Consider the following 22,325-nt stretch of genomic DNA (forward strand, 5'->3'; position numbering starts at 1 on the left):
AGAGAGAAGGAAGAATTTCTTCACTCGGAGGGTTTTGGACCTTGTGAAATTCCTTTTCGAAGTGTGCTATCAAGGGAGCGTCACTAAGTATGTTCAAGGCTGAAGTAGATAGATTTTTAGTCAATTAGCAAATCACAGATTACGATGAAAGGTCAGGAAAGTGGAGCTGATGATTAACAGATTAGCCACAACCTCATTGAGTGGTTCTGGACAGGACAGGTGAAATCATGTGATGTAACCTCCTGGCATGTGTCAACCAGAGGTGAAAAACCTTAGAAGGAGGGCAGCCCAGCAATTGAATTAAAATCAAGCCTGGCCATTGGTTGCAAATGTTGTTCAAACCACAAAAAAAGCCTTAAGGGGTTTTAGTTCAGATCACTCTTTACCGATTAGCGTCCTGAAAAAAAAGGCATCAAAGATTGCAAATCTGGGCAAAGATCTTTGATGGGTGAAGTTTTTTTTCTGCAAGGCAGGTTTTGGCTTATGATGAGGGAAACTGGGTGCTCATTTCAACCAAAGAAGAAAGACATTTCAGGAAGGATGCCTACTACTGGGCACATGTGCTTGGGGTTAGAATATTGCCGACAAGCCTCCGTTCAATGCTCAGTCTTATGTCCTTTGAAATTAATCAATGGTAAAAAATGACCACTGGTGAGTCTTAACAAGAAGAGGTGCTTATCTCACATTGCAAGAGGCAGTTTAATGCATTTTAGCAACAGGTACAAGTTGCATTGACGAGCTAAGCATAATTGAAGTGATGTGGTTTTCCATATGTTTGCCCATCTAATGTATTCCATAGAAACTGTGTTCTTGTTAAGACAGATGTCATTTATTAACAATATTAACTCTGTACAGTGATATGATATCTCAGATTTATATATGTAGTCAGGGTTGTATATTACATACGCTACTACATATTGTACACAGGGCAGGCTAAGTGAACTGAATTGTACCAACTGACCAGCCTGGCTGATGACTGAAAATAAGACCACTTTCAAACAGGAGTATCACATGTTGTGATGTCATCTAGCTGTCTTAAAGGTTTGGTTCTTTGCTAAGATCTGTGCAATAATATAACAATTACTTAAAACTGCCAGAAGTCAGAGATGACATTTCTGTTTCCATCAGGACTGCATGCTAAACAAAAACCGAAAGAATCACAACTGTTGTAAATCAGGAACAAAAACAGACTTTGCTGGAGGTCTGGCAGCATTTGTGAAGAAAAAATCGGAGTTAATGTTTTGGGTCCAGAGTTCCAGTGCTGACGACTTTGTGCTAGATTACCTGATTATCTACCCCAGAGACTGTGTATGGAATGGTGCATGATGCAGTTTAAACAGATACCTTTCAGAACATTAACACTTTGCTGTTGCTCTTTACCACTTTCTGTCTCCTGGATTCTGGGACTACAAGTAGGTGTAGCTGTACAGTAAAGCCTGGCCGTTTGAGATTTTTGTATATTTGCACAAAGCATTCTGTAAACCTTTTCACCAATAATAAATCAGGTGTTTGTTTATCTGAAATTTTCAGTAAAAGAATGGAAGAAACATCAAATAAAATTATCAATAAAAATGAATGCAAAAACGCTTAGGTATGAAGGCATATGATGGATATACTGCGCTCTGCTTCTTGCACCATAAAGTACACACTGGCATGTATTTCTCACTTGATTGTCAGCACATGGGAGTTCATTCCTGTTTCAATCATAGAATCCAACCTATAATAAGGGAAAATAATCTATTTGTACATTTATGATATTTTAAGACAATTTCTCCTGTAGAATCTCTTCAGATTTATTAAAAATGTTGTATTTATTGCCTTTTACCTTCTGATATATACTGTCCATATTAAATCTTTAGATGGTTTTGAATCTATCCAATTGACTCCCTTTAAAAAAATAAGCTCACCATTTGCAAATTTGCCATTTGCAATGTTTCCGAAAAACATAACCTTGTGACCAGAGGAACATTTTATTTCTCACTTTGATTCGGAGATGATACAGATTTCCTTGTGTGGTCCAGGTTTTATTCCATGTGGTTTAAATTGTCAACTTCATGCTTCCAGCTCAACCTCCCAGCTGCTTCAGCATTTATGTTCAATTTCCCCCCAGTTTACATCCGGGCCTAACAAGTTAAGCACAGCGAGCACCAACAGCAGAGAGACTCATATAATCAAATGCACAACAATTGAACATCACCGTCGCTGCAAAAAAAAGGGGTGCATTCTCTATGTCAATGAGGCTTCTTTGAGATTGAGATACTAGCAGGAGAGAAGAACCATAGAAAATGTATGGCACAGAGAAAAGGTCATGCAGCCCATAGTTTCTATGCCAGTTGAAGAAACCTGCTGCCTTTCTAATCCCACTTTCAAACACCTGATCGACGTGTAGATTCTAGTTCTTTTCTATTGAGTGATGGGTTTCTGCCTCAACCAGCAAACTGTGCAGTGAATTCCAGACACCCATCACCCATCATTTCCTCATGGTCACTGTAAACCTCTATCAATCACCTTGAATCCTTGCCCGTCAGTAACCAGCCTCTCAAAAAAAATGAAGAAAGTTCTCATCATTTTGTCCACCTCTAACTAAGCCATCCTTCTCTGTTTGAGGAATAGTCTGCTCGATGTGGTACAAACACTGAAACCAAAAAGAGGAGGTGGTTACGTGAAGCAGTGGGAGAGTTGTGGCCTTTCAAGTGAAAAACTGGCTGTAATCCAATGCTGGGGCAGTCAGGAGCTCTGCTAAGAGGTCTAACGTCCAGAAAAAAAATCACTGAAATAAAAAGTGCATGTTAGTTGAGAAACAAAACTGCCAAGGTAAAGGCTTTGAACTTTTTTTTGCTTTAAAATTTGCTTAAGTGTTGGGCCAGATTCTGGCAACGAAAGCGTTTTGCTGTTGTTTGACTCCTTGGTGTTAGATTGCAATAGCTGCGCAGACAATCAAATGGGTATGTCAGATGTTGAAATATGACTTGTGGGAAAGACACAGTTACAGCCCAGTTTGAGGGATTCATAAACTAGTAAAAGCTACAAGAATAATTCCAGAACTGAAATTCAAGATATAGTCTTCTGTGGTGTAATGGGCAAGGAACTCAAGGTGAATAAAGATCTGAAATTGGGGCATGCTAATGAGTGGGCCTAGCTCCAAATGGCTAATGGCTATGTGTATTTATACAGGGCTATGAAATAGCTTGTAAAATCCAGCTGCTTTGAAGAGACAGGTTCATTTAATGACTGTTCAGTGTCACATCAACAGGAAGTGTCACATGAACAGGAAATGAAGGATTTAGACAAATCTGTGTTATAATGGTCAATTCTTGAAGCTTCCAGCATTTCTCTTTTTGCTTTCCACCCCTTGTCTTCTATAGGCCTTGACTCTATTTCTGGGTCAAGTTCTGTGACACAGGCTAACCTCCCTAAAACTTATCCAAGAGGCAATAAGCGGCCGCTGACAACATTGTAGGATTTTAGCCTTGACTCCATAATTTATCATGCATCTGTTAGTCAGCCATTTACGGAATTTAGAATGAGAATTGGAATTGGAATTAGAATTAGAATTAGAATTGGAATTGGAATTAAAATTAGATTTAGAATTAGTCATTTACTCATTACAGGGATACAGAAGTACAGTGAAAATCTACAATGTCATCATTCCCAATGCAATCTCCTGTAGAAGGTACCTAGGTACAAAACCTTAAGTAAAAATTCAAAAAATAAAAAAAAAGTGAAAAGCTCAGCATTACTGTTCTTGTCAGTTTTAAACAGTATATAAGAAATAAAGTCAAAAGTTTCAAATTACGGTCCTTCTTTGGCCATGAGCCTGCAGTCGCTGTATTCTGGACTTTCCCCTCAAGGGCTCTATCTGTCTGTCATGTTGGCCTTGATCTCTCACCCTGCAAGGGGCTCGATCTCCCCCCCGCACCGGACTTGAGGTCTCCCCCTGCACTGGGTCTTGATAGCTCCCCCTGCATGGGGCTCAATCGGTCCCCCTGCACCGGGCCTCAACCCCTTCCCCTGCAGTGGGCTCGATCTCTCTCCCTGCATCGGGGCTCGATCTCTCCCCCTGCTCTGTACTCAATCTCTCCCCCTGCACCGGGGCTCGATTTCTCCCCCTGCTCTGTACTCGATCTCTCCCCCTGCACCGGGCTCGATCTCTTCCCCCTGCTCCGTACTCGATTTCTCCCCTACGCTGAACGCAAGCTCATCCGCCTGCATGGGGCTTGATCCCTCCCCTGCCATGTCTTTGATCCCTCTCCTGCTCTGGACTTAATCTTCTCCCCCATGTTCGACTCATTCTCTTGATCTCCACGCTGCAGCCCTGCTGTCTCTCTGCCAACCACCATCCAGGCACACCTGGCACCTCAAGACAGCCCGTGTGTATCCTGCTCTGGGCTCCCAGCCACTTGCGTGACGCCACCAAACGCCTGAGATCCACCCAGGTGACATCATGCCCACCCACCAAAGACCCTGCTCTGGGCCCCCAGCTGCTGCTGCCTCCATGGCAGAACATAAATAGAGAAAACAAAAGCACAGACCCTCAAACTTGACTGAATAATGTGTGTTAATACCTTGGCTCAGACCTGACACAGTGCTGCACAGTCAAATGTGTCACCTTGAGTTATTAAATCAGGTATGCGTTGGCTCTCTCAGATGTAATTAAAAGATGTTGTGATATTATTTAGACGAACTGGAATGTTATGAGTAGTGTTTTAGCCTGTATTTATCCGTCAATCATGAGAGAAAAATGATTTGCTCACTGCTGCTTGTGGGGTCTTGCAGGGTGTAAGTTGGCTGCCACATTTCGTTAGTTTTCTGCAGCGACCACAAACTGATTAGCCACAAAGCGCATTGGGACATCCAGCGATTGCAAAAGGCACTTTATAAATAGCAGTGTTCCTTTATTTCTTTTCGCAGGACAGACAAATATTGGGGATGTCCCCTCCAGAGGTGTCAAACCAGTTAAAGATCACATCTGGCCTTACAGGTACTAAAGATCCTGTGGTGGAATTTTGAGCAAGGGCACTTTTTTCAGGCATCCTGAGCAAAATCTATTCCTCCCCCCTTTTCCTCATCATTGAAACCACTTCTTTGGTCGCTGTCGCGTGTCAGAGAGTCCTGTGTACAAACTGACTACTGCACGTCCTCCAATACAACAGCAAACAACTGCTGAAAAATACCTGATTCATTTCTGAAGGCTCACAGGGCTTTGTAAAAGGCGTTACACAAATGCAAATTCTTTCTTTCATTCCACCATCGGAGACACTAACTTTGATTCTGAAGCTGTCCTCGTCTGACCTTCTTAAGCGAGCACATGCCAGAAAGGGGTCACTCGATAGCAATCGAGGGAAGAGCACTGCAAAATATGCTTTCTTTTACCTTCTTCGCCAAGCAGCCATTCAGGCCAATTTTATCACTTAGTCCAGCCAAGTCAGTGCAGGCAGTGGGCTGGTCATGCAGGTCTTTATGACTTCATTCTACCCCTTGAGATACAATGGGAAAATGAATAATTTCAATTGTTCAGTATTAACTTAAAGAGCAATGGATAGAGTGGAAAAGTTAGGTGTGTATTTAAGAGATTTAAGGCTGAAAGGTGATCTGATAGAGGTATTTGAAGTTGTGAGGAATCTGGACTGACTAGAATATCCTTCCACTTCTGAAAGGATTAAAAACAGCACGGCAAAGAATTAAAGGTGTTGGCAAAAGGAGCGAATTGGACGTGAGAAGAAGCTTTTTCCACATCGTGAGTCATTGGAGTCTGGCGGCATAGTGGGTCCAGTCCAGAAATCCGCACTTTGGTGGCCTCAGGCACAGCTTCAGGGGCAGCATCCCGTAGCTGCTCCAGAAACCCAGGAGCCGTAGAGGGAACAATAGGTTAACTTTGTCCTAACTTTGTCTCAATTCCTTCTTTTTATAATTTCTGTAATTTAAGTGGCGCCGAATTGTGGCGACTCACTACACATCTCACTTTCATAAATACAGGTGACAATAAATTGCTGTTCTATTCCAAATTGGTTTCATTTACAGATATGTACGAGCCTCCAGCTATCCGTGTGAGCATTTCAAAGATCAAGCATTAACAATGACCATTCAAATTAGCTTCAATAAGTGAAAAGAATTTCTGCTTCAAGCAAGCAATAATTTGGTAGAATTGATCCAACTGGGCAAAGTGGAAGCTAGATGACATGTCCATCATGGGCCTCCTGCAGTGCCACAATGATGCCACCCGAAGGTTGCAGGAACAGCAACTCATATTCCGCCTGGGCACCCTGCAGCCATATGGTATCAATGTGAACTTCACCAGTTTCAAAATCTCCCCTTCCCCAACTGCATCCCTAAACCAGCCCAGTTCGTCCCCTCCCCCCACTGCACCACACAACCAGCCCAGCTCTTACCCCCCACCCACTGCATCCCAAAACCAGTCCAACCTGTCTCTGCCTCCCTAACCGGTTCTTCCTCTCACCCATCCCTTCCTCCCACCCCAAGCCGCACCCCCATCTACCTACTAACCTCATCCCACCTCCTTGACCTGTCCATCTTCCCTGGACTGACCTATCCCCTCCCTACCTCCCCACCTATACTCTCTCCACCTATCTTCTTTTCTCTCCATCTTCGGTCCGCCTCCCCCTCTCTCCCTATTTATTCCAGTTCCCTCTCCCCATCCCCCTCTCTGATGAAGGGTCTAGGCCCGAAACGTCAGCTTTTGTGCTCCTGAGATGCTGCTTGGCCTGCTGTGATCATCCAGCCTCACATTTTATTATCTGGGCAAAGTGGATAGGGTCTTTTCTAAGATTCTGCTCCTAATTTTGGCAGGCGATGGCCTAGTGGTATTATTGCCAGACAATCAATCCAGGAACTCGCTAACGTTCTGGGGACCTGGGTTCAAATCATGGCAGATGGTGGAATTTGAATTCAATAAAGAATCTGGAATTAAGAGTTTAATGATGACAATTAAACTGTTAATGATTGTTGGACAAACCACCTGGTTCACTAATGTCCTTTAGGGAAAGAAACTGCTAACCTTCCTGGTGTGGCCCACATTTGACTTCAGACCCACAGCAATGTGCTTGACCCTTAACTGCCCTCTGAACAATTAGAGATGGGCAATAAACGCTGGCATAGTCAGAGATGCCTGTATCCATGACTGAATAAAATCAAATAGTTGCTTGGAATTCCCAACATATCGAATCCTAGCATATTGTTTGCCCATACTCAAATGGGCAGCACTGTTGTCTTGCAATATGACTGAGAAATACACCACTGAATCATCAAAATTAGATCCTGACTGAGGCTATCCACTGACATCTTAAGACACTCTCAATAACAGGCCTACATAACAAACAATGAATTTCATTGGTGAATGTGGCAGTCATTTTTTACACAGTAAATCCAACATCAACAAAGAAATAAATGACCTGTGAATTCTGTTGGATGCATCAATTGAAACTGAAAGATTCGTTGAGAGATCAGGAAAACTCCCTGCTACTACCTAAAGGGTAGTTAAGGCAAAGTTCTATCTGGTCATTGAGGGAGTTTAAGAGGAGGCAAAGACCTAGTGGTATTATCGATGGATTGTTAATTCAGAGACTCTAGAAAGTTTTGGGGACCCAAGTTTGAATCCCACCACAGCAGATGGCAGAATTTGAATTCAATAAATATCTGGAAGTAAGAGTCTGATGATGACTATGAATTGATTATTGGAAAGACCAATTTGGTTCACTAATGTCCTTTGTCGGGGTCCGGGGGCTGGTGGTTTTGGCCTACATGTAACTCCAGACCCACAGCAGTGTGGTTGATTCTGAATTGTCCTTGGGATGGGTAATAAATGTAGGCTTACCCAGCGATGTCTTCATCCCATGAATGAATAAAAAAAATGTAGGTTCATTCATAAGTTAGCACCTCCAACAATGCTGTACTCTCACAGTGTCTCATTTTAGAATATGCCAACATCATGGAATAGTATTTGAATCTGCAATCAACTAAAAAGGTGGTTCTGGCTTAAAGTAAGCTCACATTTCCAAATATTATTTGTGAAGTGAGAGTAATACACATGCGCTATAAGGCACATTTGAATTAAGTGTTTAATGCATCCTTCGTTGTCAGATTAATATATAAATCTGCCTCAAGTATAACTGCTGTGATTTATGAAGCTCTAGGGATTCATTAAATGAGAATTGCATGCAATTATAGAAGAGCCCTGCATTCTAAATTCAGTGTATGATGCTGACAATTTATGCACAATGATTCTATTATACTTTGGCCTAAAAGAATGGTAGAAAATAATGCAGAAATGAAAATTGCTCTCCATTCAACAATTTTACTCAATTGCCAGGCACAAATTGATCCTGAATCTAAACACAAAAAAGAACAAAGCAAGAATGAAGTGAACTAAAAACAAAAACAAGTTCAAGACCCTTCTAGAAAGCACACAATGTTAGATCATCCATGGCATTTTTGCCAACTCTGGTTCATTTTTCTGCAGTGTCTCCAAACAACACACCTCACCCAGCTTGTCTCCCCTTATCCACAAGCTTTTAAACACTAAGTTAAGACTCACCTTTTCTCAGCTTCGAAGACCATGATTTCCCAACCAGTGTGAACACAACAAGTTTGAGATTTAGTTCTGAGGAAGCGTCATCGGACCTGAAACATGAACCCTGTTTTTTACCTTCACAGATGCCGCCCAACCTGCAGAGCTTTTCTAGAGACTTTGTGTTTTTCCTGATTTGCAGCATCACTGTTCTTTCAGTTTTTATTAAGTTTGAGATTTTTACAGGCACCTCTCAAACTTCGATTCGATCACTGACCGGAGATGAGTGGAAAACCCGAAGCAGTGGCATAAGTGATTGATTGCACCTTTTCTCTGGGATTTTTGCTGACTTGCTGCCAAAGAGGATTGGAGGTCACTTTCAGGACATGTCAATGGGGGTGACCAAATATTTGTCAAATTGGTGAGCTTTGAAAAGGACCTTTTCAACAAAAGCACAAGGGAGAGGGTGTGAAGAAAACTTTCAGAAGGATGAGACTTTACAGTTGGCGGCACAGGCTACAATGTTGTGGCGAAGAGACATAGAGGATGCACAGGAGGCCAGAGCTGGAGGAACAGAGAGCTGCTGGGGTCTGAAGAACAAGAGGGCTTAAGAGGAACAAGGCCATATGAGTGTTTCAGAAATTGAAGTGAAAGTACCACATGGCACTGAATTTGCATCGAGACTGTATTTTCAAATTTTAAAAGCGTTTATCATCAGCTCAGCCAATACAGAAAAACCCCATGTACCAGTTCCAGAAGTTCCAATTAAAACCTCTGTTTGATGAGTAGAAAATACGCTGGTCAATATATCTCCTTCACCCAATTAAACAACAATATACGAACTGGTCATTCCGTCATGTGGAATTGTAGGACCAGAAAAAATAGGAACAGGAGTAGGATGTTTGATCCCAAAGCCTGGCCTGCCATTCAGTCGGATTGTGACTGGCCCAGTGTCCTTCGCAGGCGCTTTCCTGTCCCTTCCCCATATTCCTTGTTTCCCTACTGATCAGTAGCCTATCTGCTGCAGCCTTAAATATACGGAAGGACTCTGCCCCACAGCTCTCTGTGGCAAGGACTTCTAAAGACTTACAATCCTCTGAGAGAAGAAATTCTTCCGTATCTCAGTCTTACATTGGAGACCTTTTATTCTGAGACTATGCACTGTGCTCCTACACTCTCCGATCAGTGGGAACATCCTCTCAGCATTTATCCTGTCCAGTGTTTTAAGAATCCTATGTATTTCAATGACATCACCTCACATTCTTCTAAACACCAATGAGTAGAGTCCCAACCTGTTTAATCTTTGTTTGTGAGACAATCTCTCTATACCAGGGATTACCCTTGTGATCTTAGTGGGTCCTATCCAGATTCCAACTAAGTGAAGAAGTGTTTTACACCACTCGAAAAAGCCCTAACTTCTAACTTCAGTTTATGTCCCTTTGTTCTGAGCTACCATCCCCCCCCCCGCAGAAGAAATTGTTTCTCTCTATTGACCCTGTTAATTCTTTCAATCAACTTGTAAATTCCATTTCCTCTTAATCTTTGATACCTAATATCATCTGTATCTTGAAATTTGACTCTGTTCACAGAATCATAGAAATATTATAGTGCCGAGAAAGCCCATTTTTTCCCTCCACTTGCTTTCTGAATGAGCAATTTACTTTATGTCATCCTCCAGCCTCCCACTGCAAGCAAACTCCATAACCCAGCACATTCAGATAACAATCTCACTCCCTTTGGAATGCCACAGCACCTAACCCATCTCTGCCACACACTGAGGCAGTACATTTCAGACACTAACAATTCACTGCACGTTGGATACAAGGGAATAATATTAGACCGAAATGACAAGAGAAACCCAACCACGTTTGCTCCTTAGTTTGTGATGTATTCGGCTCACTCAGATGGGCTGGGTTAGGGTTGTGGTTGACAGGGGTTGAGATTGTAAACAATTTTCTGCAATGATAGACAGCAAAAATAAAAATTTCTATTCTTGATGCCGAGTGGTCCATGCCAGTTTCTGGTTCGCACCTTTATACTGGATGCAATTGGGCTGATATGTGTTATGTAAGGAAATAGATTGCCAGCTTTTCCTGTCCAAGTATTCATCTGTGAAGGGTCATACTTAGGTAGAGCACTGCAAGGCTCAAGATTTTTGCAATGTAGCCCAGCTGAAAGAAAACAAAAGCAACAACAGGACATTCCAAAATATATAAAAATAACAGAAATATATATTTATATAATGGCTTAAGCACAATAAATCATCCCTGGGCACTTCGGAAGGGCATTACAAATCAAGATATGATCCTGAGGCACATAGAGATGTATGTGATGAGTGGGTCCAATGTCCAAAAGCTTAGTCTAGGTGGTAGGTTTTAAATCAAATCTTAAAGCGGGGGAAGTGAGATGGAGAGGCAAAGGGAGTAGGGAAAGAATTCCAGAGTTTTGGGCCCAAGCAACTGAACATTCATTTATGGAATTTTGACATACAGATGCTCTATACCACATGAAAGGCTTTAACCAAACTGTATACAAAAAGCGTCATTATGTTATTCAAGGGGTTAACTTTGGTCAGTATGACAGAATGAGATTCAGGTAAATCATGAAATTGTGATTGTAACTTCGGTAAAAGAGAAGATATCATTCTGGAATGAATCTGTGAAGAGATGTTTTAGACACTGCACCAGACAGCTGCATTCTATAACATATCACATGCAACTTGGATTTGGCTAGTTCAGTTGGCTGGTTTGCAATACAGACTAACACCAACAGCATGGGTTCAATTCCTGCCCTGGCTGATGTTAACGTGAAGTATTTTCCTTCTCAACCTCTCCCCTCACCTGAGGTGAGGTAACCCTCAGGTTAAACCATGCCAGTGGTCCTGTAGGGCTAGAGCAACTGTACCTGTTATTTACAGATATCAAAAACGGGATGTTACAGGGCATAGGGAGCCAAAGAATCTTATTCAGAGTTAGGAAATAAACGGCATTAGTGATGGTGCATGTATAGACTTTCACACTCCAAACAAGTATCTCAATCTGAAGATTGCAGTATTTCCTTAATGCATAAGATAAAACTGCCACAGCATTGGAAGGGGAGAATTTTTTTTTCACAATAGTGGCTTATGAATGTGTGTGCTCACCTGAGAGTGTAGACAGGTTTAAAATCTCATCCTTCCTTGGGCTGTATTAGGAATATCTGCCGATATTATGTACTTAACTTACTGGAATGGATGTTGAGCCTACATCAGACCAAGAATTGAGTGCCATCCATTGAGTCATGGCACACAGTTCAGGTGCTTAGACCTGCTCTAAGAGAAACTGTAAGAGAACAGAAAGGGAGCATTGTCTGAGGCATTCATTTATGAGATAAAAACTGGTTGAAAATGCTAGATATTATTTGAAAGGATGCCATCAAAGCTAACGTAAGGCAGTCCTGCTCTTGTTTTCATACATTGCTACATGATCAGCTCCAGATGTCCCTACTAAATATCTGAATAAAAACCAAGTGAGTTTCTCTGATCCTAACACTTCCCGAGAACTACAAATCAAAGCTGATTCAGGATGTTCTGTCCTAACATCGAACATCCGGGTTGTGTTTGTCTGCTGTTTGTAATTGGGGAAGCTCAGGAATCCACATGACTAACTTTACACTGACTTTACACTGTCTTCCTTTTATTCCATGTCAGTTGCCATCTTAATGTGTTGAGTGTAACATGAGTCATTCTAAGCTATCTGCTGACAACTTTTATCACATCATATAAAAGGAAAACACAAACGTCCTGTCAATCCGGTCAGCAATCAGTCAAATTTTACGAGGCATCTCTTTTTGTGCATGATCTAGTATTCTGATGATTTCCAAACCGATGTGGGAAATTGATGAATAAGCTTTGCTGCTTTCAATGTGTTCATGCCAACACTACAAAGGAAGGGAAACTTGTGACTTGATACTTTGTATGTCACAGCAACAATTTCCACATAGTGTCAGTCACAAAGAAATGTGACATTTCACTTCCAATGTAATTAGGGTCAGTCAAGTGAGCTTACAGAAAGCAACCAAATGGATGTGTAGTAGGTTATCCCAAGGTAAACGCAAAACAAGATGTGCAGTGCAGTAACATGAGGTAAAATATTTTTGCTTATGCCATACATAACACTTGTATCACAAACAATATTGCATCAGAAATATTGCAAATAATGTGATAGATTGTATGTTTTATGGATGTGGTAAACAGAATTCATTCTGGAAAGGCATGAGGTGATGCACTTGGGCAGAATAAACAAGACGAGAATACATGGCAAACAGTAGGAGCCTGGAAAGCAACAAAGATCAGAGGGAGAGATAATGGGAACTGCAGATGCTGGAGAATTCCAAGATAATAAAATGTGAGGCTGGATGAACACAGCAGGCCAAGCAGCATCTCAGGAGCACAAAAGCTGACGTTTCGGGCCTAGACCCTTCATCAGAGAGGGGGATGGGCTGAGGGTTCTGGAATAAATAGGGAGAGAGGGGGAGGCGGACCAAAGATGGAGAGTAAAGAAGATAGGTGGAGAGAGTATAGGTGGGGAGGTAGGGAGGGGATAGGTCAGTCCAGGGAAGACGGACAGGTCAAGGAGGTGGGATGAGGTTAGTAGGTAGATGGAGGTGCGGCTTGGGGTGGGAGGAAGGGATGGGTGAGAGGAAGAACCGGTTAGGGAGGCAGAGACAGGTTGGACTGGTTTTGGGATGCAGTGGGGGGGGGGGGGGGGAAGAGCTGGGCTGGTTGTTTGGTGCAGTGGGGGGAGGGGACGAACTGGGCTGGTTTAGGGAAGCAGTTGGGGAAGGGGAGATTTTGAAACTGGTGAAGTCCACATTGATACCATTAGGCTGCAGGGTGCCCAGGCGGAATATGAGTTGCTGTTCCTGCAACCTTCTGGGTACCAAGAGGCGGCGCCGATACAGTCATCCAGAGGAGCTTGAACAGTTCATCCACTTCACCAACACCTTCCACCCCAACCTTCAGTTCACCTGGGCCATCTCCAGCACATCCCTCACCTTCCTGGACCTCTCAGTCTCCATCTCAGGCAACCAGCTTGTAACTGATGTCCATTTCAAGCCCACCGACTTCCACAGCTACCTAGAATACACCTCCTCCCACCCACCCTCCTGCAAAAATTCCATCCCCTATTCCCAATTCCTCCGCCTCCGCCGCATCTGCTCCCACGATAAGACATTCCACTCCCGCACATCCCAGATGTCCAAGTTCTTCAAGGATCGCAACTTTCCCCCCACAGTGATCGAGAACGCCCTTGACCGCGTCTCCCGTATTTCCCGCAACACATCCCTCACACCCCGCCCCCGCCACAACCGCCTAAAGAGGATTCCCCTCGTTCTCAAACACCACCCTACCAACCTCCGGATACAACGCATCATCCTCCGACACTTCCGCCATTTACAATCCGACCCCACCACCCAAGACATTTTTCCATCCCCACCCCTGTCTGCTTTCCGGAGAGATCACTCTCTCCGTGACTCCCTTGTTCGCTCCACACTGCCCTCCAACCCCACCACACCCGGCATCTTCCCCTGCAACCGCAGGAAATGCCACACTTGTCCCCACACCTCCTCCCTCACCCCCATCCCAGGCCCCAAGATGACACTCCACATTAAGCAGAGGTTCACCTGCACTTCTGCCAATGTGGTATACTGCATCCACTGTACCCGGTGTGGCTTCCTCTACATTGGGGAAACCAAGCGGAGGCTTGGAGACCGCTTTGCAGAACACCTCCGCTCAGTTCGCAACAAACAACTGCACCTCCCAGTCGCAAACCATTTCCACTCCCCCTCCCATTCTCTTGATGACATGTCCATCATGGGCCTCCTGCAGTGCCACAATGATGCCACCCGAAGGTTGCAGGAACAGCAACTCATATTCCGCCTGGGAACCCTGCAGCCATATGGTATCAATGTGGACTTCACCAGTTTCAAAATCTCCCCTTCCCCAACTGCATCCCTAAACCAGTCCAGTTCGTCCCCTCCCCCCACTGCACCACACAACCAGCCCAGCTCTTCCCCCCCACCCACTGCATCCCAAAACCAGTCCAAACTGTCTCTGCCTCCCTAACTGGTTCTTCCTCTCACCCATCCCTTCCTCCCACCCCAAGCCGCACCCCCAGCTACCTACTAACCTCATCCCACCTCCTTGACCTGTCCGTCTTCCCTGGACTGACCTATCCCCTCCCTACCTCCCCACCTATACTCTCTCCACCTATCTTCTTTACTCTCCATCTTCGGTCCGCCTCCCCCTCTCTCCCTATTTATTCCAGTTCCCTCTCCCCATCCCCCTCGCTGATGAAGGGTCTAAGCCCGAAACATCAGCTTTTGTGCTCCTGAGATGCTGCTTGGCCTGCTGTGTTCATCCAGCCTCACATTTTATTATCAAGGATCAGAGGGATCTTGGTGTGCTTAAGGTAACAGGACAGGTGGACAGAGTGGTGAAGAAAGCATGTGGGATACTTGCCTTTATTAGTCAAGATAGACAGTTTAAGAGCAGGAAAGTGATGCTAGAACTGTATAAAACATTAGTTGGGCCACAGCTAGAGTTTTGCATGCAGTTCTGTAATCCACCTTATAGGAGCGATGTGATAGCACTGGAGACAGTGCAGAGGAGATTTACCAGGATTTTGCCCAGTCTGGAGAGTTTCAGTTATTAAGAGAGAATAGATCAACTGAGGTTATTCTCCTGAGGGTAGAAGAGATTGAGGGAATATGTTTGAGATGTATAAAATGATGAGGGGCATAGATAAGGTAGGCAGAGAGAAATGTTTCCCCTTGTTGGAGAGTTCAATGATCAATGACATAAAATTACGCAAAGGGGCAGATACTTGAGCGGAGATATGAGAAAAAACATTTTCAATCAGAAATCTGGAACTCATTAGCTGCAAGGCTGTTAGAGGCGGGATCACTCATAACATTTAAGAAATATTTAGGTGTGCACTTGTGATGCCAAGACATACAAAGCTATGAGACAAATGCCAGAAAATTGGATTAGAACAGTTCATAGAATCCCTATAGTGTGGGAGCAGGATTCGGTCCATCGAGTCCATACCAACCTTCCAAAGAGCATTCCACCCTGATCCAACCTCCACCTTATCCCTGTAACCACACATTTCCAATGGCTAATCCTCCTAGTCTGCATGTCCATGACCACTATAGGGCAACATAGCATGGCCAATCCACCTAACCTGCACACTTTTGGAATGTGGGAGGAAACCAGAGCACCCGGAAGAAACCCCCGCAGACACGGGAATGACAAGCAAACTCCATACAAACAGTCAGCCAAGGATGGAGTCAAACCCAGGCCCCTGGTGCTCTGAGGAACCAATGCTAACTACTGAGCCACTGCACTGCACAGTTAGGTAGTTGATTTTCAGAAATTCTGAAGAAGGGCCCCGACCCAAAACATCAGCTCCTCTGATGTTGCCTGGCCTTCTATGTTCCCCCAGTTCCATGCTGTGTCATCTCTGACTCCAGCATTTGCAGTTCGTACTATCCATCTTGCCCAGACTACTGTCTTTTCTTTCACTCATGTTCAAAGTCGAGATTACTCCCATTGGATTACTGTTCAGTTTCTCATCCATTTCCCCATTTTAAGTACTTCTCTTTGAAGTTTCCTTGACACCTCAACAGGTGTGATATTCCAGGTTCTCTCTGTTTAGATAGCTGCTGAATTTACAACTAGTCTTTTTTTGGGGGTGCTGTGTGTCTTTTTTAAAAATGACTGCACTGTAATTAAAATTTCAGTTTGTCACGAAGTACTTAGGGTCCCTCTGCTGTCAAGACAAATGTAAACTAAAAAAGCCTTTCATTTAATAAGATTAGGATGTCCCAAAATACTTTACAATGAACGATGTGGTTTTGAACTGAGCTCACTGTTTTAGTATAGGAAAAACACACTTACTTTCACACAACTGCTCTCTGCAAATATCAATGTAATGATGACAAGATTATTTTAGTAAAGCTAATAGAGGAATTAAAATTAACCAGGCCAGCCGGGAGACCACTGTTACATTCCTATGGAGCCATATCACAGGACCTTTTGCATACCTTTGACTGGACAGATTGGGTATTGGCTTACCAACTCACCTGAAAGTAACAGTCCATTGCCAAGTATCTAAGAATGACCCACTGTGTTTTTTTTCAAAAAATTAACGCAGAAATGCGGTGCAGTGGGTTCTGAAGACGGGTCACTGGGCCTGAAACATTAACTCAGATTTTTCTGCACAGATGCTGCCAGACCTGTTGAGTTTTCTCAGCAGTTGCAGTTTATATCACACTGCAGGATATTACCTAGGTCAAAAAGAGAAGCCAGAAAATCATGGAGTCATGCGAAAATAGACCCTTCAGTCCAACAAGTTCACATCGAACATAATCCCAAACTAAACAAGTCCCACCCGCTTGCTCCTGGCCTATATCCCTCCAAACCTTTCCTACTCATGTACTTAAAGATAACAAAGTGTGGAGCTGAATGAACACAGCAGGCCAAGCAGCATCTTAGGAGCACAAAAATTTTCTGATGAAGGGTCTCGGCCTGAAACGTTAGCTTTTGTGCTCCTGAGATGCTGCTTGGCCTGCTGCGTTCATCCAGCTAGACACCTTTGTATCTCAAATTCTCCAGCATCTGCAGTTTCTATTATCTCTGATACTCATGTTCTTAACTAAGTTTCTTTGAAAATTTGTAACTTTCCTACATCCACCATTTCCTCAGGAAATTTATTCCACACGCAAACCACCCTCTGTGTAAAATGATATGCCCCTTATGTCTTTTTTAAAATCTCTCTCCTCCCACCTTGATTATATGTCCACTAGTCTTGACATCTCCCATTCTAGGGAAAAGATACCTACTGGTAATCCTAACTATAGCCCTCTTGATGTTATAAACCAGCACAAGGTCACCTCGCAATCCCCTACGCTCCAGTGGAAAAATAATTGGCCTTTCTTTATAGCTTAAACCTTTTATACCCAGGAGCATCCTTGTAGACTTTTCTCAATCCATTCTAGCTCAATAACATCCCTCCTGTAACCGGGTGGTCAGAATAGTCATTAATTCCCTTTAATTGCAGAGATTTGAGTTGGGGAGAAGTTCAGCAATTCGGTAGTACTTGTGGTGGATGAGTTACAGTATCGCTGCAAACAAATATTGGTGTCAACACTCAGGAAAGAGAAGAAATACACAGCTAGCAGCCAAATGTGATAGAAAATGGGAAATGGAAGTCCTGGAAATTTGTAAGCGCCTATTTTATGAAGATGTAAATTTGTGATGAAAATAGTGACATGAATTGGGAATCTTATTATGGGCCTTGCTGAGCCTAAACCAGTGAGTTGGTGCCCCATCCAACTCCACTCATGTATTCGAGATAACAAGGTGTGGAGCTGGATGAACACAGCAGGCCAAGCAGCATCAGAGAAGCAGGAAAGCCGACATTTTAGGCCTAGACCTTTTTTCAGAAATCCGAGGTCTCTTCCCAAAACGTCAGTTCTCCTGCTGTTTTGATGCTGCTTGGCCTGCTGTGTTCATCCAGCTCTACGCCTTGTTATCTCAGATTGTCCAGCATCTGCAGTTCCTACTATTGCCACTCATGTATTGCCTTATCTCAAGAAAAATTCCCATTTGGTTCAGAGAATTTTAAACATTGACCATTATAACCTGATTAAAATGCTGGAAAAATGCCAGGTTTTACGCTGTGTGTTTGTTTAGAACACACCCTCACCTCAACCCAAAACTATACCTTGGCTACATAATATATTCAATTTAATATATATCAGTAACAAATAACTCAAAAAAACTTACTACTGCACCCAGAAGAATGAAGGAATACCATGCTTTCCAAACTTAAGGTTTTTGAGCACTGAGAAAAAAAGTTGGCAAAGAAATGGAAGTGATCGGCCTAACTATGTATTTAAAAACGCTCAGAATCTTGCCAGAGTTGAGCACAAATCCTATTTGGAGGGCAATATTTTCTTCTCAGAAAATGGAACAGTTGGACAAAAATGTTATTACTTTATGCTTTCCAAGAACCTTATGCACATTGGAACTATCTTCAATAGGAGCCTAGATATCTTCGTGATAACACCAGCAAATCTAAGAACACCTTAGGGGCAAACTTGTCATATAATTCTCAGCACTGAGCTCAGAGAATTTTGATTTCAGACCCAATCCAGAGACTTGAAAGGTAAATCGGAGTGGACATCTCAGTATGGCACTGAGGAAGTGCTGTCTTTTAGATGAGATTTTCAGCCAAAGGCTCCCTTTCACCCTCTCAGGGGATTTATTTGATTTATCATTGTCACATCTGCAACGTGGAAGCTGGCCATTTAGCCCACTGAGTCCACACCAAGCCTCTGAAGAGTATCCCACACAGACCAACCCTATCCATGTAACCCTGCATTTTCCATGGCTAACCCACCTCAATTACCCACCCCTGGGCACTATGGGCAATTTAGCATGATCACACCTCCTAATGTGCACATCTTTGGACTGTGGGAGGAAACCGAAGCACACAGAGGAAACCCACGCAGCCACGGGGAGAATGTGCAAACATCACACAGACAGTTGCCCAATGGTAGAATCGAACCCAGATCCCTGGCGCAGAGACAGCAGCACCAAGCCCTGAGCCACCATGCTGCTCTACATGTACTGAGGTACAGTGAAAAGCATTGTTTTATGTGCTATACCGGCAGTTCAAACCGTACATGATAATATAACAGAGTGCAGAACACAGCATAGTGTTACAGCTGCACAGAAGATGCTCAGAGAGATTCACATTAAAATTTGAGAGGTCCATTCAAAGGTCTGACAGAATGTAAATGACGCCAGAGTGCAAATTTAAAGAAGAGCAACTATATCTTACCCTAGCTTTGTCTAATATTTATCCCTTAAACAATGCCACTTGAAGCAGATTACCAGGTCACCATTACATTGTTGTGTGTGGTACTTTGCTACCTGTGAATTGTTTCCATGTTTCCTAGGTTACAATAGTTGACTTTAAATTATTAAGAGGTTGTAAATTGCTATGTGACATACTGATATCACGAGACAGGTAGAATGGAAATAATTTAGTCACTCCTCCCTTCAGTGTCACCGAGAGACTGCACTGCTGGATGTGTCTCAGATCATTTTCTCCCCTCCAAAAATTTTATTGTGTAATTTTACTCCATTCACTGCATTCTGTCGCAGAAATAACCTGGTCTTTTTTTGTAAAGCGCAGACCTTGTATTGGTTTCAGTGATTACCTCTGCTTGCTAAAAGCTTTCTCCACAGGCTCTGCTTAGTAAGTTAAGTTTTTACAATATGCTGCTGGAAGATATTAATAGCAGGTACTCTATTTACCGTCAACCCCTGTTGGTTCTGCCGCATCTCCATTTCGTTGACAAGCAGCAAGCCTCATTTCAATGACAGGATAAAGGGCCTGGAGTGAGAAAATGAAAACGAACGGCTTCTAACAAAGAAATGAGTTACAGATTATCAGCAGCAGAAATGTACATAAACCACAAACCACAGGAAACAATTCTTTACATTAATCTGAGTGCATAACATAGCCTCAGGGTGTTACATACCTTCAGTCCTAACATGTAAAAATCTAACCACAACTACGGGCAACGAAAGCAGTGCAGAATCCACAGTAAAGGCACAATACAACTTAACATCTATATGAAGGGACCTCATGCCTAGGGATTTAAGATTAGGGAAACTATTAAAGTGCAAAATGCAGTGATTACGAAAACAGAGGGCTGTCACAATCTGCTGAATTAATTGAGAGTACAAAAACGTCCATTGTCTCCATAGTTACCAAGGACACATAACCTCAGACAAACACAGAGGACTGCAGAGAATTCTTACCCATTGAGAATCCTATCAATGAATTATTGCTACAAAAAAATAGAAGAAAGGCATTTAATTATAATATCTACTTAGTTGAATACAAAAATTAAAAACTGCACTGTATTATCGTTGCAATCACGTCTATAAAACAGCCCAAACCTATTAGTCAGTCAGGCTCCAGTGTGGAGCTCTACCCAGCTTTCCTGAAGATCATTACTCTTCCACAGTAGATCAGAGACTTGGCAGAATGTGGACTTTGCAGGCCAAAGACAAAAGTGGCTTCTGATCCCAGAAACACATCTACAAATCTTTCTCCTTCCCCAACTGTGAGAGAAGTATGTGTTTGTTCTTAAGTTTGATCTGGAGACAGCAAGAGTGCAGCAAGCCAAGGGAAATCCCTTTACACAAGAGGTGCATTTGATTCTATCAAAATCCCTCCTTTTCATTGCCTGTCCTGCCAACATGTGAGGGATGACAAATCTCCTGCCATTCTTGCATTCCAGCAATTTCATTTTTCTCACTTTCTGATTAATGGGAATGAATTCCTGTCATTCGAAGTGGGAAACAGGAGCTGTTGTTTGTTTTCAGGTTAGAAACCAGTATCTGGTGGGAAACTGGTTCAGGTTACAACTTCCACAGCAGTTAATCTTTCCTTGATAAGGAGGTGGGTTCCTTCTCCAATTAGAGCCAGTCAGGTAGGAATGGAATAGATCAATGGGCAGCAGGAGAGTTGGCATAGAAGTGGCAGATGGAACACAACTTGGCAAGTGTGAGGGCATGCACTCTGGTAGGAAGAATAGAGGCATAGACTATTTTCTAAATGGGGCAAGGCCATGAAAATCTGAGATACTTAGGAGTCTTAGTTTAGGACTCTTTTAAGGTTAACCTGTAGGTTCAATGGGCAGTTAGAAAAGGAAATGCAATGTCAGCATTCATTTCAACAGGATTAAAATGCAAGAGCAGAGGCTGCATAAAGTTTTGGTCAGACTGCATTGGAATTTTGTGAGCAGTTTTAGACTCCACAATGAAGAAAGGATGTTCTGACTTTGGAGGTGGACCAGAGGAGGTTTACAAGAGACACCCCAGGGATGATGGGTCTGTCAAATGATGAGCATTTGAGGACTCTTGGTCTGTACATGATGGAGCTTAGAAGGATGTGGGGGATCTGTTTGGAACTGACTGAATATTGAGAGGCCTGGATAGAGTGGACATGGAGAAGATGTTTTCACTAGTAGGACAGACTGGGAACCTGAGGGCACAGCCTCAGAGTGAAGATACAACCCTTTAGAACTGAGATGAGGAGGAACTTCTTCAGCCTGAGGTTGGTGAATTTGTTGAACTCATTGCCACAGAAGGCTGTGTTGGCCATGCCCTTGAGTGTACGTAAGACAGAGATAGAAAGATGCCCTGAAGAAGGGTAATACCAAAATGTTAACTGCCCCTTTCCTGGGTGCCACCTGGCCTGTGTGTCCTTCCAGCTTCCTGTCAGTGTACTGTTGATAGGTTCTAGATTATTAGCAGAATGGGGTTGAGAAACAGATCAGCCATGATCATATGGCAAAGCAGACTCAATGTCCTAAATGGACTAATTCTACTCCTGCCTTATCTTTGGCCAGGTGAAGTATCAGACAGCTCGAGGCCATGACAGCCATCACTGGGGTTACAGGTTGTCCAGAGGGAGAAATTCCTGCTCTGTGGAAAAGCATGACATTACACAAGGGGGAAGGGAGATGTCATCAGAGGCCTAGCACTTAGGACAAGGGTGTCTTTAAATTCATTGAGTTCAGCTTCAAAATTTGCAATGTGCTTTTGGAAGCCAAGAGGGAAAGGAGGAGGAAGGTTCTGTCCCCTCATGGGGACAGAGGAGGTCACCAGCTGTACCCAAAGACACATTCTGAGTTCAGTTAGCTGCCACTTTCAGGAATAGAACCATGACTAGAA

The 22,325-nt window shown here is 43.2% G+C and overlaps 1 long non-coding RNA gene across 3 annotated transcripts; it reads right to left on the reverse strand.

The window, feature by feature from the left end:
- Positions 1-808: 808 nt before the first annotated feature.
- On the reverse strand, positions 809-20,256 carry LOC125456768 (uncharacterized). 3 transcript variants are annotated; one of them, XR_007248509.2, is made up of 6 exons: positions 20,120-20,256; positions 19,893-20,001; positions 16,649-16,852; positions 11,667-11,844; positions 10,556-10,695; positions 809-1,717 (listed from the first exon to the last, which is right to left on the reverse strand). It is a non-coding gene; the product is annotated as an uncharacterized LOC125456768 (long non-coding RNA). The 3 variants fall into 3 exon arrangements; XR_007248510.2 differs by lacking the exon at positions 10,556-10,695; XR_007248508.2 differs by lacking the exon at positions 809-1,717 and having other exon boundaries at positions 6,611-10,695.
- Positions 20,257-22,325: the final 2,069 nt, after the last annotated feature.

The sequence above is a fragment of the Stegostoma tigrinum genome, chromosome 12 (assembly GCF_030684315.1).
Source record: "Stegostoma tigrinum isolate sSteTig4 chromosome 12, sSteTig4.hap1, whole genome shotgun sequence".
NCBI classification, from domain to species: domain Eukaryota; kingdom Metazoa; phylum Chordata; class Chondrichthyes; order Orectolobiformes; family Stegostomatidae; genus Stegostoma; species Stegostoma tigrinum.